We start from the raw sequence: 13,587 nt of genomic DNA on the forward strand, positions 1-13,587 counted from the left end.
AATGAAAAAGGTGGTAGCTGTCATGGTTGAGAGCTATGGTCTCATTTTTTTAAATAATGAAAAAGGTGGTAGCTGTCAGAGATAACCAGTAACCAATTGGAGGTGTAGATGCATACAAAATACTAATGGGTGATATACTACACAGGTTTCAAGGCACAATCGTTCTCCTCTGCACAACTGTGAACCTCCTGACTCTCTCAATGCAGAACAGACAAAATATTGAACACTTACCAAGTTCAACTTGGAAGCTCGATATGTACACATACCAAATATTATAATTGTATAGTATTTAACAATGAATGTATGACAGTCTCTTATGTTGTAAAACTGAGAAAAGTTCATTCTACTGAGATACAGTTAAAATGTCCTTGCTCGGGAGACAACGAGCTGCCAAGTGAGAGAAACACATGCAAAGAACAGAGAAAAACAAATCGCAAGCTACCGCCCAGCTTTAAAGCTGCACGCGATGGCGTGACGTCACAGTCAGCCGGGTACGGAGGGCGGCCAGGTGACTAAGACCGAACCTGCTGAAGTGACGAAGGAGCCTCGGGCGGGTGTGCCAAATCCAACGCCCACATGATAATGATGAAACGGGCAGGTAGCTGCTGGTTCGTCTGTGCCCGGGGAAGGCAGACGTCTCGGATGGATGTATGGTCATTACGAGGTTCAGAAGCAGATAAAGTCTGCTGTTGCCACTGCAGGGGTCGCTGAAATTATGAGATAACAGGTGAGAGGTTGTTTCTACATAGACTTTGTTCTCTTCACTTGGACACGTACGACCTGGGGTGGAGTTGGTCATAATACGAAAATAATGTGCACTGTTGGTTGTGGTTATGTTATACTGGTCCTGGAAACCAGTTTGTGGTTGTTCATAGTTACCTGTGATGAGGCTATTAGCTGAGTCACACGGAGTAAGTACTCCTAGAATAGATGGGCCACACCAAGAGTGATAGTGTTTGGCATGCGAAGTAGGTTGTAGTCCTGGGACTTGCATCATCATGGCATCTGATACTAGTAGCATACTGAGTTTGGGGTTGCCCAGTGCACGGTCCGCAGAAAACACCTCGGGGCGGATGCTGTCACTGTTGCAGCGCTTTGTAGTCCTTTAGTCAGTTGTTTGGTGATCCTGTATCAGTAGGAACATCATGTTGCATGTTCCGAGCCAACGAACCACAGCTGTCAAGTTATGTCCTGTAATCCGAATCCGATGAGTTAAGGCGACAGCTGCCTGAGGCAGCCTGCCTCGGTGCTGGCAAAGTGATGCAATGGTGGTGCTGCAGAGAGAGCTCATTGGTTCCACTTCTCAGAACTTTTACAGTACTGGAGGTGGGGCAGTATGACAGCAGTTTCATTACCGTTTTGTTAAGCTGTACCGACTAGAACGGTATCAGCTTCTCTGGCTGGGTTTCTGACTGCCGCTACTGTCGCACTTGCTGCAGTGTTTAAGGGAAAGGTAGAGGGACCATAAAGGAGCACGTAGGAAGTACTAGGAAGGCTGTGTGCGCGTGTGTTTACAGCGTGACGGTGTATCTCACCACAAAACATTATTTAAAATTTGTCATCATTTCTTTCTGTCAGTGAGAAACAATTAACCTCATTTAATTGCAGACACGGTGCCGTCTGTTTCCTGCTGGACTGCACGGTGCAGGTCCCTGTAACATCACTTCCTGTTGTTGTATTATCACTTCTGCATCAGGGTTTGCACATGTGGATATGCTAACAGTAATATTGTTCCTTATCCGAATGTTTATGGTTTATGGCTTATGGCATTAAACAAATTAAATGTGACATCTGCTGCGATTTCCTTCATCTGGTTGATATGGCATTGCTAGCTATATGCATCATTGCATCGCTTTGTGTATTACCTTAATCTGTCACACTTCCCTGTTTGAGGTACACCATGCACTGTCTTAAGTGAGGCTGTTGCTCTGCTGAGTCCTGAGGTGTCTCTCACTGGTGCACTTGGCTAACATCACTTCTAAGCATCATTCGTTGACTAACCTGACCAGATTACCAAAGTACACACGTAGCCCACGCCTCGCAGTTACGTAATAATTAATTGATTCCCCTTTTTTGTTTGTTTAATATAATGATCCACTTGTCAATAGGGTTGCCACCTTTTCATATGGCCAAAGTGGGACATTTTTGGTACAATCATCAGATTTTACAGGCCGACACATACCCACGGTCAGTACAAAGGTTAGAACTTAACTTTTTTGCCTAAATAAAAGCTTATTATTGTAGCATTTTAGTTGCTTATTCTGTTTCTTATAACATTTACGTATTTTAGATACAGAATAACTGTTTTATGCAACGATTACATAAAATATAGGAAATAATTTTGTCCTAAAATCTCAGGACATTTGCCATTTTTACAATTTTTTGTCAGGACACAGCTGCCCGAAGAGGGACTGTCCCTCGCAAAGTGGGACAGGTGGTAACCCTACTTGTCAAAATAAACCTTTTGTTTTTGTATTTAAAGTGTTTACAACATGGAATAGTTGTCCTGTTCAATTCTCGGCTAGAGCTTCTTCTATGGAGACATGCGTGAATGGGCGTACCTTCGTTGAAGGTTGTGCGTCAGGGCCGGCAACTCGGCACGTACAAATCTACTGCCTATCATTAGCGGACCGGAATTCCGCTGTGGCGACCCCTAAAAGCCGAAAGACACAACAACAACAACATGGAATAGTTTATTGCCTTAAAATATAGTTGTAGTGCAGTCGGATTGTGAATCTGAAGGTAATTTGCATGCTTCTCCTTACCAGGTACAGTTACAACGTGTCTCTTTTACCTTTGTAGTTATCTTTAATGGACGTTTGCACGATTCAGCAATGAAAAAGCAGGCTAGTATACTCCACTGGATTTAAGACTGGGCATGTCTTAAGTGACTGAGTGGTGAAACCATTTTAGTGACAGATGAGTGAAATAGTGAAGCAGATGTGACCATAACTGTAACTTAGCACAGAGCTTGGAGTTGGCATATTTAGTATGCAGGGTTGCAGCTTTCCTGCAGAAACATAAATAGCTGCATCCATGTAATTATTTCATTACCCAGTTATATGGGTATTCCCATTTTACTCGCATTGTATTCTTGTGAGCAGGTAAAAAGGAGTGGTTTGCTGCTGCCCATCCTTCTGTCAACTGTACCTCATTATGTGGAACAGTTCTTCATTTTTGAGCCATATTTATTGATTGATTGACTGACATTTAATTACTGGGAAAGTCCTACTGGATAGAAGCACATTTTCAGCGGAGGCCTGGGGGGGGGGGGGGGATCTCCAAATTATTACAAAACATTTAAGAACAATAATTTTACAATCTTCAAAAAATAAGACAAAAACATCTGGAGTTTAAATAATTATACCAAATCAGACATATTATAAAAACATTGATTAAGAATCCGTATAAAGTATATGACAATAATTTAATATTTACGGAAATTTTAAACAGTTTGTAGAAAAATTAAAATTAAGTTAGTCCAATGCAATTAGGAATTGCAATATGAAGTGAAGGGAAACAGGCTTATGGTATATTTACAGAGAAAGTCTAAGAAGATAATTAGATAGCAGTGAAGAAGTAACTGAAGAACATACATAAAAATATTTTAACCATGGACATTAATGCCCTTCTACCTTGCTAATATACCAAAACACTTGTTCCCATAATGTGTCCATGCTGTTCTTAAAAAATGTCTAAACTAGTATTTGCATTAAAATGTAATTTGGTAGAATGTTCCATGCATCGGTTACTCTGTCAGAAAACCAATTAGTACACTTATCATTCCTATAGAATCTTCTACATACGTTGTCTGATGATTTTCTAGTACTTTTTGATAACCCCAAACATTCCCAGAGGTAGTTGTCTCTAAATGCCCTGTATACCTGAATAAGATCTCCTCTTGGATATCTGTAAGAGACACTGTACAAGTTCAGATATTTTAGTCTTTCATAGTAATTTAAATTTTCAAATCCATGGTTGCCCTTAGTATAGTTCCGCTGTACTCTTTCCAGTTTGCTCATGCTTGTTTTCTTATAGGGTTTCCATATTGTTATTCCATACTCAAGCTTGGGTCTAATGTAACTATCAAACAATGACTTCATTATTTTTTTATTTCCTAGACTTTATAAATCATTTTTATACAACCTATAGTTTTATAACTATCATTAACCAATTGGTTGACATGATTAGAAAAACTCATAGCTGAATCTACCAATATATCCAAGTCCTTAAATGAGTCTACAGTTTCAGTCACTGTGTGCTGTATTAAATATTCACCTTTCATTTTATGTCTCCCAAATCTCATGCTTAGTTTTTGATGTATTTATCAGCATATTATTCTCCTGTGCCTAAATGGTCAATTTAGTAAAGTTATTTCGCAGAAAGCGTAAAGAGGTGTAAGGAGTGAAAAGGAACTTATTTACATTTAGGGATACAGGTTATCCTGGCTTTGAAAAAAATATAGCCAGATTTTATTTAGGAAGTCTTTCAGAGTGGTTTTGATGGAGGGAAGTATATAGACCTGATGGATACAGGTAAGGAGTTCCAGGCCTTAGCAGCCTTGTAGGAGTACATACAGTGTCCAGCAGATTTCCTAGGTTTTTAGACAGGAGTTTTTGGTCACTGGAATGCAATGGCAGACTGGGAACATAGTTGTGTAGAATGTTTTTTAGTGCTTAGCAGGCATATGAATGGAGTCTTAATTTCCACGTAGCCTAGTACCAACCTATTGGCTCTAGGGCCTATACAAGCCTAGCCATAACAATTCCATGGCTATTTTTTCCCACACTATTTACTTTCTGGACCCCTGTCTAGCAGGGTGACTGACATGATCCCTGGGGTGAATTTCCTTTCTCCCATCCAATCGTCAATGTTCCTTTTGAAGAGGTCCAAAGAGGTGCATGTATGGGCAGTCTATTCCAGAGTCTGGGAAGTGTCTGGGTCAGGAACTTATCCCTCCAGCATGTTTTGTTTATTGTGATGCAAAGGTTTAGATCCCTAGAATGTGTGGCTCTGAGGGATTGGGATTTCTTTAAATGTAGCATGTCCAACAGCTCTGGGTTTGACATGGCCTCGTATGTTAAGCAGCGATTGCCTCTGAGTAGACAATATGCGACAGAGTATAGCTGGAGTTATTTAAGGCGGTCAGTGTAGGGCATCTGCTTTAGGCCTGTGATTCTTTTAGTGAGGTATTTCTGCGGCCTTTCCAGTTGTTCCAGAGGTCTTGAGATGTACATACCAAATGGGGCATTGTGTTCTATAATGGGTCTAATGAGGAATGAGTACAGTGGGACAATGACCTCCTTTTTTCTGGATGAAAAGCCCTTAGTGATGAGGTGTGCCACATAGAAGGATTTCTTGACTGTTGTGGCAATGTGGTTATCCAAGGTGAGACCACTGTCCACCTGTGTCCCTAAGTCTCTTATCACACTTTCGGTGATTAGTGTACTGCCACCTATGTGGTAATTCACGGGTACATGTTTTTTCCAAAAGGGGATAACTATACATTTCTTGGCTCTGGCACCAAGCATCTGTTTCTATAAGGCCATTTTGTAGAGTATCCACATCATTTGGGGATTCAGTAATGGCTCCCAGTTTGCAGTCATCTGTGAACGTTGTTAGCCAGAGTCCCTTAGTGTTGGCTTCTGCTTCAGAGAAATATATGCCAAACAAGAGCGGTCCCAGGACTGAATCCTGAGGTACTCTACTTGTCTGGAGCTGAATTTGAAGTTGGCTACTTTTACAGTGTGGGTTCTGTCAGTAAGCCAGTTGGCAACCCATCTAGTGACGTAGGGATTAATGCCCAGCTTAGTAAGTCTATCTCTGATTCCAGAGTGGGGGATGGCGTCAAAGGCAAGGTCCAGATAGGCTGTGTGGACCGCCTTACCCTCGTCCACAGCTCTGGAGACTGATTTGAAGAAGACTGATGGGGGGGGGGTAGTTCCCGGGATCCAAGGTGGATCCCTTTTGTGGAGTGGGATAACTGTAGCCGTGCACCACTCAGTGGGCACGAAGCCTGAGGTGAGGCTTAAGCATGACATTTAGGTGAGGTGCCAGTTCATTTTGTAGTTCACGTAATACACAGCCCAGGATGTCATCTGGTCCCATGGATGCTGTATTCTTAGCTTTGGAGAGTGTGTTTTTTACCTGTGTGGCCGTTATTACCGGAATTTGGCAATCTTCCGGTATTGAGATGGGCCGTTTAGGGGGTGGAGAGGGTGAAGTTGGCAATGAATTGATCTGCCAGGATATTGGCAGTATCCTTGGGATCAGTATATTTAATGCCATTCTGTTGTAGCTCAGAGCAGATCTGAGCATTGCCATTTAGATTCTTGACATAGTTATAGAATGCCTTGTGGTTTTCTTTGGAATCTTTGGCAATTTTATTTTCATAACTAGCTTTGGAGGATTTTATGAGGGATCTCGGCTTCTTACTGAGGCTGGTAAGGGAGTTTTTTGCATCCTGGGATTTTCCTCTATTCTGCAACAGTTTCTTCCTTTTGTTGTAAAGTTTGTTTATGGCAGGGGACTACCAGATTGGCTTCCTTTTTTGGAGGAGAGCATCTTGGTTCTATTTGCGATGGCATGATTCATGCATGAGTGGATGTGCTCAAACAGTGCCTTAGTGTTGGATTCAGCAGTTAAACTTTCAGTAACCGTCTGCATGGGTGTCATGAAGTTTGTCACTTCTGACTTGAGTAGCATGAAGTTGGCTTTGGAGAAGTTTTTTATGGAGGTTTCCTTACTGGGGGGTGGAGGTGGGATGTGGATGTTAAGGGTGAATAGCTTATGGTCAGAACTGACCAACGAGGGGGGTGACCATAGGTGTGTAGCATCAATTTCCCATGTTGGTAATGACCAGGTCTAGGATAGTGGAGCCCCTGGTGGGACTATGGATTAGTTGATCCAGGGTGTTGGAATTTATGAATTTCAAGAACCGTTGGGCAAAGGTGTTGGTACACTAGTAGTTTTCCCAGTTAATGGCAGGGTAGTTGAAATCACCCGGTATTAGGGTGTTTGGTTGTATCATAATATTTTCCAGTGTGTTTAGAAAGGTATTTGATAATCTTGGGGCATGGTGGGGGATCTGTAGCAAGCTACAGTTTGGATTGCAGTCTTACCTAGTGTTAGTTGCAACTGGAGAATTTCAGGCGCATTGTGTTGGACAACTAGCCTGGTGGTGTGAATGTCCTTGGTGAATATAGACACTCCTCCACCTTTAGTGTTTCGGTCCTGGTTTGGTGGCTGAAAAGTGTGGTAAGAGTTGTAGCCTGGTATTGCAGGGGTGCTCTCTGGAGCCTTGAACCAGGTCTCAGTTACTGCACAGATATCGATGTTCTCTATTTTTTAGGAGTGCCTCGAGAGAGTGCATTTTTGAGGTTTAGACTTCTAGCATTGAGTAGCATTATCTTCCGAATTTGCATGCTTGTACCTGTTATGGTGGTGGTTTTGTCCTTTGAGCTTTGCCTAAAAAAGACCCTATAGGGTTGGCAAGAGCCTTAGCCAGTAACCTGAATCCCAGGGGTGACAGGTGCAGACCATCTCTGGCAAAGCATCGTGGTCTGTCGATCATGTTGTCCCAGGCAGACTGATACTGGATCCCCTTTGAATGACACCAGAAGCTTAGCCAATTGTTGAAATCAATAATTTTGTAATTTATATTGTGGTATCCTTCTGGGCGAAGGCAGGATGCTATTCAGGGCTAGGGTCATACCTGCCTGGGCAACATGATCCGAGAGCTCTTCCATGTACCTCCCTGGACTACATGAAAAGGGACATCTCAAGTCATTCACTCCAACATGGACAATGACAGTCATATTTGTACTTGTTGTGGAGTGACTTGAGTGCATGCATTATGTGGTGGATCCTGGCACTCGACAGGCAGCTGACTGTAATTTTCTCCTTGTTCAGCCTGGTGAGTGGGACATCAGTGTGCCTGACTATAGAATCAACTGTTCTGTCCAAAGGAAGCACAAACCAAGAAGAACAAATATAAGGTATCCAGACAACCACTCAGCAGGTATTCATAACGACAGTTTATTGGGTTCTCAATAAAACCACACTCAAAACACGATAGTCCACAGATTAAGCACTTTCGTTGGAATAACCAACGTCATCAGAATACACATAATACAATTCAAAAGATTTAAATACCTTCCCAAAAAGCAAAAACCCTGACATCACATCCTACTATTAGATCACTTCCTGTCAACTGATGCACATATTTAAAGGAAATAATACCTGCCTTAAATTGCCAAGACATATGAAAAAAATATACTCCCATATTGCAAATAAATATAAAAATGTAAACGGATACATATCATCGATAAATGTATATAAATATATAACCAACAACTGTAGATACTATGATGCAGAAAGGTGGGGTAATAAACCCATGAAATGGCAATAAAAACCTTTTAAATATTTTTTAAATATAAAACAAAGCTCTTAGCTTCAACAAGGGCATAATACTTATACGCTCATTAATGCCAGGATATGAGCCTGCATTCAACTTAATTTGCCATTTCAACTCTTAATAATTCTAAAGAATTGTCCACTGGGCCACCCTGGGGTCCCAGGTCCACATGATCATTGGAAAAAATCCTAAAAAAATGCGTTGGATATTTGTCCACATGATTAAAAAGCGCATTTTTATTTTTGCATTTAATATCATAACAGTGCTCATATACTCTCTGCTTAAAGGCTCTTTTCGTTTTGCCCACATAAAATACGTTGCATAACCCGCACTTAGCAATGTATACCACCCTTTTTGAAAAAAAAAACAAAACGTTTTTTAATGGGGTAGATTCGTCCAAAATTCTTAATAAATATATATTCACCCTCCATAACATATGGGCACTGCCCACACCTAGCACATTAAAGGCATCCACCAGTTTTGTTCTCATTCTTCTATCTTTCCAAGAGTGCTTTAAAGCTATAAAGCTATAATCTATCACTGGTTTATCCCCTACAATTTTAGAGACATCCTGGTCCAATAACATCACTGGCCAAAAATTAACCAATGTGTTTTTGATTTCATAAAAATCCAAGGTGAAGGTTAGGGTGCATGATCTTGAAAAAATATTGTTATTAGAATGTAATCTATCTCTAACCTTTCCATCATCAATACCACAACCACTGAATAAGATGTTTACTATTAACCCATTCAGTCTTTTGACAGTAACCTCATTTTCGATTTCTTTTAAAAAAATTCATAGGGTAACCCCTTCTTCCAAACATGTCAATAAGTTTATTGCATTCTGTTTGGAAGTCCCCTTCATCTGACACCATTCTAGCGATTCTGATAAATTGTCCCTTAACTAGGGACATTTTTTGATGAATCGGATGCCAGCTCTTAAAATGTAAAAATGTATTTGAATACGTAGGTTTCCTGTACAGCTTAGATATAAAAGATTTACTCATATAGTCCTTCACAATAGTGACATCTAAAAAATTCAAGCTCTCTATGTCAGAATTCAGGGTAAATTCTAAAAAATCAGTGGTACTATTAAGGTATTCAAAAAACTCACCTAATTTATCCTCACCCCCTTTCCATAAAAGGACTATGTCATCCAAATAACGACCATATAGGACCCAGTGGTATTTGTGGCATGAATTCATAATGTATTCCTCCTCCCAGTGTGCTAAAACCACATTGGCAAACACAGGGGCACAACATGCTCCCATGGCCACCCCCTAAAGTTTGCTTAAAGAGGTGGCCATCAAAGCTTAAAAAGATATTTTCCAAAACAGTTCCAAACAGGTCCTAATGGCATGTTTGGTGTCAAAACTTAAATCAGAATGCCTACAAAGATATTCATAAAATCAATCATGCCCTTTCAATTTATCGGTAATATGTATGTGTGTTTGCATTTTTATATTTATTTGCCGTATGGGAGTATACTTTTTCATATGTCTTGGCAATTTAAGGCAGGTATTATTTCCTTTAAATATGTGCATTAGTTGACAGGAAGTGATCTAATAGTAGGATGTGATGTCAGGGTTTTTGCTTTTTGGGGGGGTATTTAAATCTTTTGAATTGTATTGTGTATTCTGATGAAATTGGTTATTCCGGCGAAAGCGCTTAATCTGTGGACTATCGTGTTTTGAGTGTGGTTTTATTGAGAACCCAGTAAACTGTCGTTACGAGTACCTGCTGAATGGTTGTCTGGATACCTTATATTTGTTCTTTTTGACTATGGAATCACCTATGACTAAAGTGTTAGGTACGTTGTCTTGCCTTAGGGGCTGTTGCTGGGTGGCACACTGGTGTTGTGAGCTACATGACACTTTGGTTGTGATTGGTATTTGCGTTTCAGCTTAGGAGGTCCTTGTTGCGTGGGCAGGTTACAGCTAAGGGCCTCTGCATGTGTGGATTTAATGTTGCTATGTGTGGGTGTTGGTGGTGTGGGTTTAGAAGGCTATGTGTTGCTTGAGGTGTAGTGCGGGTGTTAACCTTCTCTTGACTGTCTATCACAATCTTGGGTGGAGAGAGCTTTGCTTCCAGTTTGGCTATGTAAGTGCATCTCTCACAGGTTGTAGTGTTGGGTGGTAGGAGGAGAGGATTGTCTGTGTACATGAGGCAGTTGCTGCATTGCCCCTGTATGCCCAGATTCACCAGGTGGACAGGAGAAATCACCGGAAGCTGAGACTTGGACATGCCTGGTTTGGTGCTTTTTTTTTGTAAAGTACAGGAGCTGTTTTCCCTTGCCTCAGCAAGGTACTTTGCAGTTATAGGCTGTTTAGTGCCTACAATTAATTTCTCTTTGTTAACAAGGAGAGTTGAGTGCCTGTATCGGTTTAAGGCTTCCTAGTGCTTTCCAGCAGGTATTAGAGCAAGTGCTAGTCACATGGATGCTTAAAGGTAAGATGAAAAAAATGGTTTATCCTAAACACCGCAGTGTGCACTAGATAAGTTAGATGTGAAAGTAGGTAACTTAAATTTTACCTGTCTAAAATGTTAAGTTTTAGTGGAGAGTCACTATTTTTAAAACAGCAAGATAGATTGAAAGGGGGTGGTCACTTTTGTATTCTGGTACTATTACATCCAGTAGGATGGCCAATAAATTTAAATAGTTGAAGGGGAGTGAGTTCACAAAATGATAATTTTGTGCATATACAAGCCAGTGAAAGCAGAGAAGAAATGAGATGTATGGTCAAATTAACATGAGGCAGGCAACTAGAAAGACAGTGGTATTTAAGAAGTAATACAAAATGCAACTAATAAAAAGCAAACTTAACCTTTCCTTCACAGCAAAGTGTAGCAGAGTCTGGTAAGCTTTTCTAGTAAAGCTCTGAAATGTTCTATTTTACCCCTTAAATAGAAGGTTTAGTTCCTAGCTCCACCCCGTCAGTTCACAAATTATTAACCTCTTCTAGCTTATGTATGAATCCTTAATTGAGCAGTTCTAATTTCTGCCTGACCCACAAGAGACATAGCTGTGGTCTCTCTTGAAGTTTTAATATGCAGCTAAAAGTGTCTGTCATGCATTCATTGTTCAGATTTTTTTAAAGAAATGGTCATAGTAAATATTGAATCACAGTCAATAAAAGAATCGTGCTGTAATCTTCTTAGTTGTATCTGTTAGCAAGTCCCTGGGTTGTCAAGATGTTGCAAGGTATAGTGCAGGCCCGTATAGGTTCATAGGTTGTGTACTAGGCTAATGGCCCTGGAGCCTTTACAAGTCTAGCCCATGGGATTACCATTGTGTCACCTGACCTTAGTTCCTAGTGCCTCTGTCGACTAGAGCCACTGTAGTTATCCCCGGGGTGAATTTTCTATTTCCCATCAACTCATCAAGATTTCTCTTGAAGAGGGCCAGTGGGGTGCTCTGCTTGATATGTATGGGAAGTCTATTCCATAGCATGGGCAGTCTCTGGGTTATAAACCTGTTCCTCCAGCATGTTCTGTTGATTGTGGTAATGAGGTTGAGGTCTCTGGAGCATGTGGTGCGGAGGGATTGGGATTTCTTTAGATGTAGCATTTCTACCTGAGCTGGGTCAGTCACTCCTTTGTAAGTCAAGCAGAGATCGCCTCTAAGTAGGCGATATGAGTCCGAGAATAGTTGGATTTTTTTGAGTTTGTCCATATAGGACAAGTGTTTAAGGCCTAGGATGATCTTTGTGGGGTACTTTTGCGGCCTCTCCAGTTGTTGCAGGTGTCTAGTGAGGTACATGCCAAATGGGGCATTGTACTTGATGACTGGCTTAATGAAGGAAGAGTAGAGGGAGACAATGACCTCTTTCTTCCTGGATGCAAAACCCTTAGTAATGAGATGTGCCACATAGAAGGACTTTTTGACCACAGTGGCAATGTGGTGCTCAAAAGAGAGGTTGCTGTCAGCCTGTGTTCCGAGATCTCTTATAACACCTTCTGTGTTCAGTGGACTACCATCACAGTGGTAATTCAAGGGAACTGGGTTTTTACCAAGGGGGATGACGACACATTTTTTGGCGTTCAGCTTAAGGCCATGGTTCTGACACCAGTAGTTGGTGTCATCGAGGCCTTTTCTGTATGATGTCAACATCACTTGGGAAGTTAATAATAGCTCCCAACTTGCAATCGTCTGTGAACTTTGTCAGCCAGAGTCCCTTCATGTTGGCCTGGACTTCAGAGAAGTAGATACCAAACAGGAGAGGACCCAGGACCCAACCCTGTGGGACTCCACTCATGACTTTTCAGCAGTCTGACTTTGAGTCAGCTACTTTCACACTGATCTGTGAGCCAGTTTGCAACCCACCTAGTGATATAGGGGTTGATGTCTAGATTAATGAGTTTTACTTTGATTCCTGAGTGGGGAATGGTATCAAAGGCCTTGGCCAGATCAAGGTAGGCTGTATGAACCACCTTGCCTTCATCCACAGCTCTGATGACTGACTCAAAGAAGTCGACCAAGTTGAGCAGACATGATCTATCCTTCAAAAAGCCAAACTGTGTAGGATCCAGAGTTTGGAGATTCCCTATATCCTTATTAGGTCCATGATGATGCATTCCATAGCTTTGCATGTTAGACTCGTCAGGCTAATTGGGCGATAATTCCTGGGGTTTGTACTCGCTCCTCCTTTGTGGAGAGAGATGACTGTAGCACTGCACCATTCGGTAGGGACAAAGCCTGAGGTGAGGCTGTGATTGAACAGGGCACACAGGGGAGGTGCCAGTTCACTCTGTAGTTCATGTAGAACACAGCCAGGGATATTGTCATAGACGTTGTATTCTTGGCCTTGGACAGTGCTGTTTTAACCTGTGCAGTAGTAATACTGGGTGCCTGGCAATCCACTGGTATTGTGATTGGTCCTTTGGGGGGGGAGAGCAAATCTGGGTATTGCCATGGAGATTTCTTTACATAACTATAGAAAGCCTTGTGGTTGTCTTTACTATCTGTTGCAATTCTGTTTTCATAGCTAGCTTTAGAGGATTTGATGAGGATCTCAACCTTTTGTTGAGGCTGGTAAGGCAGTTTTTCTAGTCTTGGGACTTCGCCTTATTCTTATCAGTTTTCTCCTCCTGTTGTAGAGTTTGTTTTTGACAGAGGACCACCAGATTGGCTTCCTTTTTTTGAGGAGCATCTTGGTTCTATTGGGTATGGT

At 41.4% G+C, this 13,587-nt stretch overlaps 1 protein-coding gene across 5 annotated transcripts in view; it reads left to right on the plus strand.

Annotated features, from left to right (window-relative positions):
* Positions 1-484: 484 nt before the first annotated feature.
* CCSER2 (coiled-coil serine rich protein 2) overlaps positions 485-13,587 on the plus strand; it is a 1,462,971-nt gene continuing 1,449,868 nt past the window's right edge. For 3 of the 5 annotated variants that reach the window (XM_044056868.1, XM_044056870.1, XM_044056869.1), the window contains exon 1: positions 486-727. The gene's annotated coding sequence lies outside the window, so the exon portion shown is untranslated. Of the gene's footprint in view, positions 728-13,587 lie in introns of all 5 variants that reach the window. The other 2 variants (XM_044056871.1, XM_044056872.1) reach the window with 1 other exon arrangement.

This window comes from Protopterus annectens, chromosome 14.part0, assembly GCF_019279795.1.
Source record: "Protopterus annectens isolate FY-2018-M chromosome 14.part0, PAN1.0, whole genome shotgun sequence".
Lineage (NCBI taxonomy): Eukaryota > Metazoa > Chordata > Ceratodontiformes > Protopteridae > Protopterus > Protopterus annectens.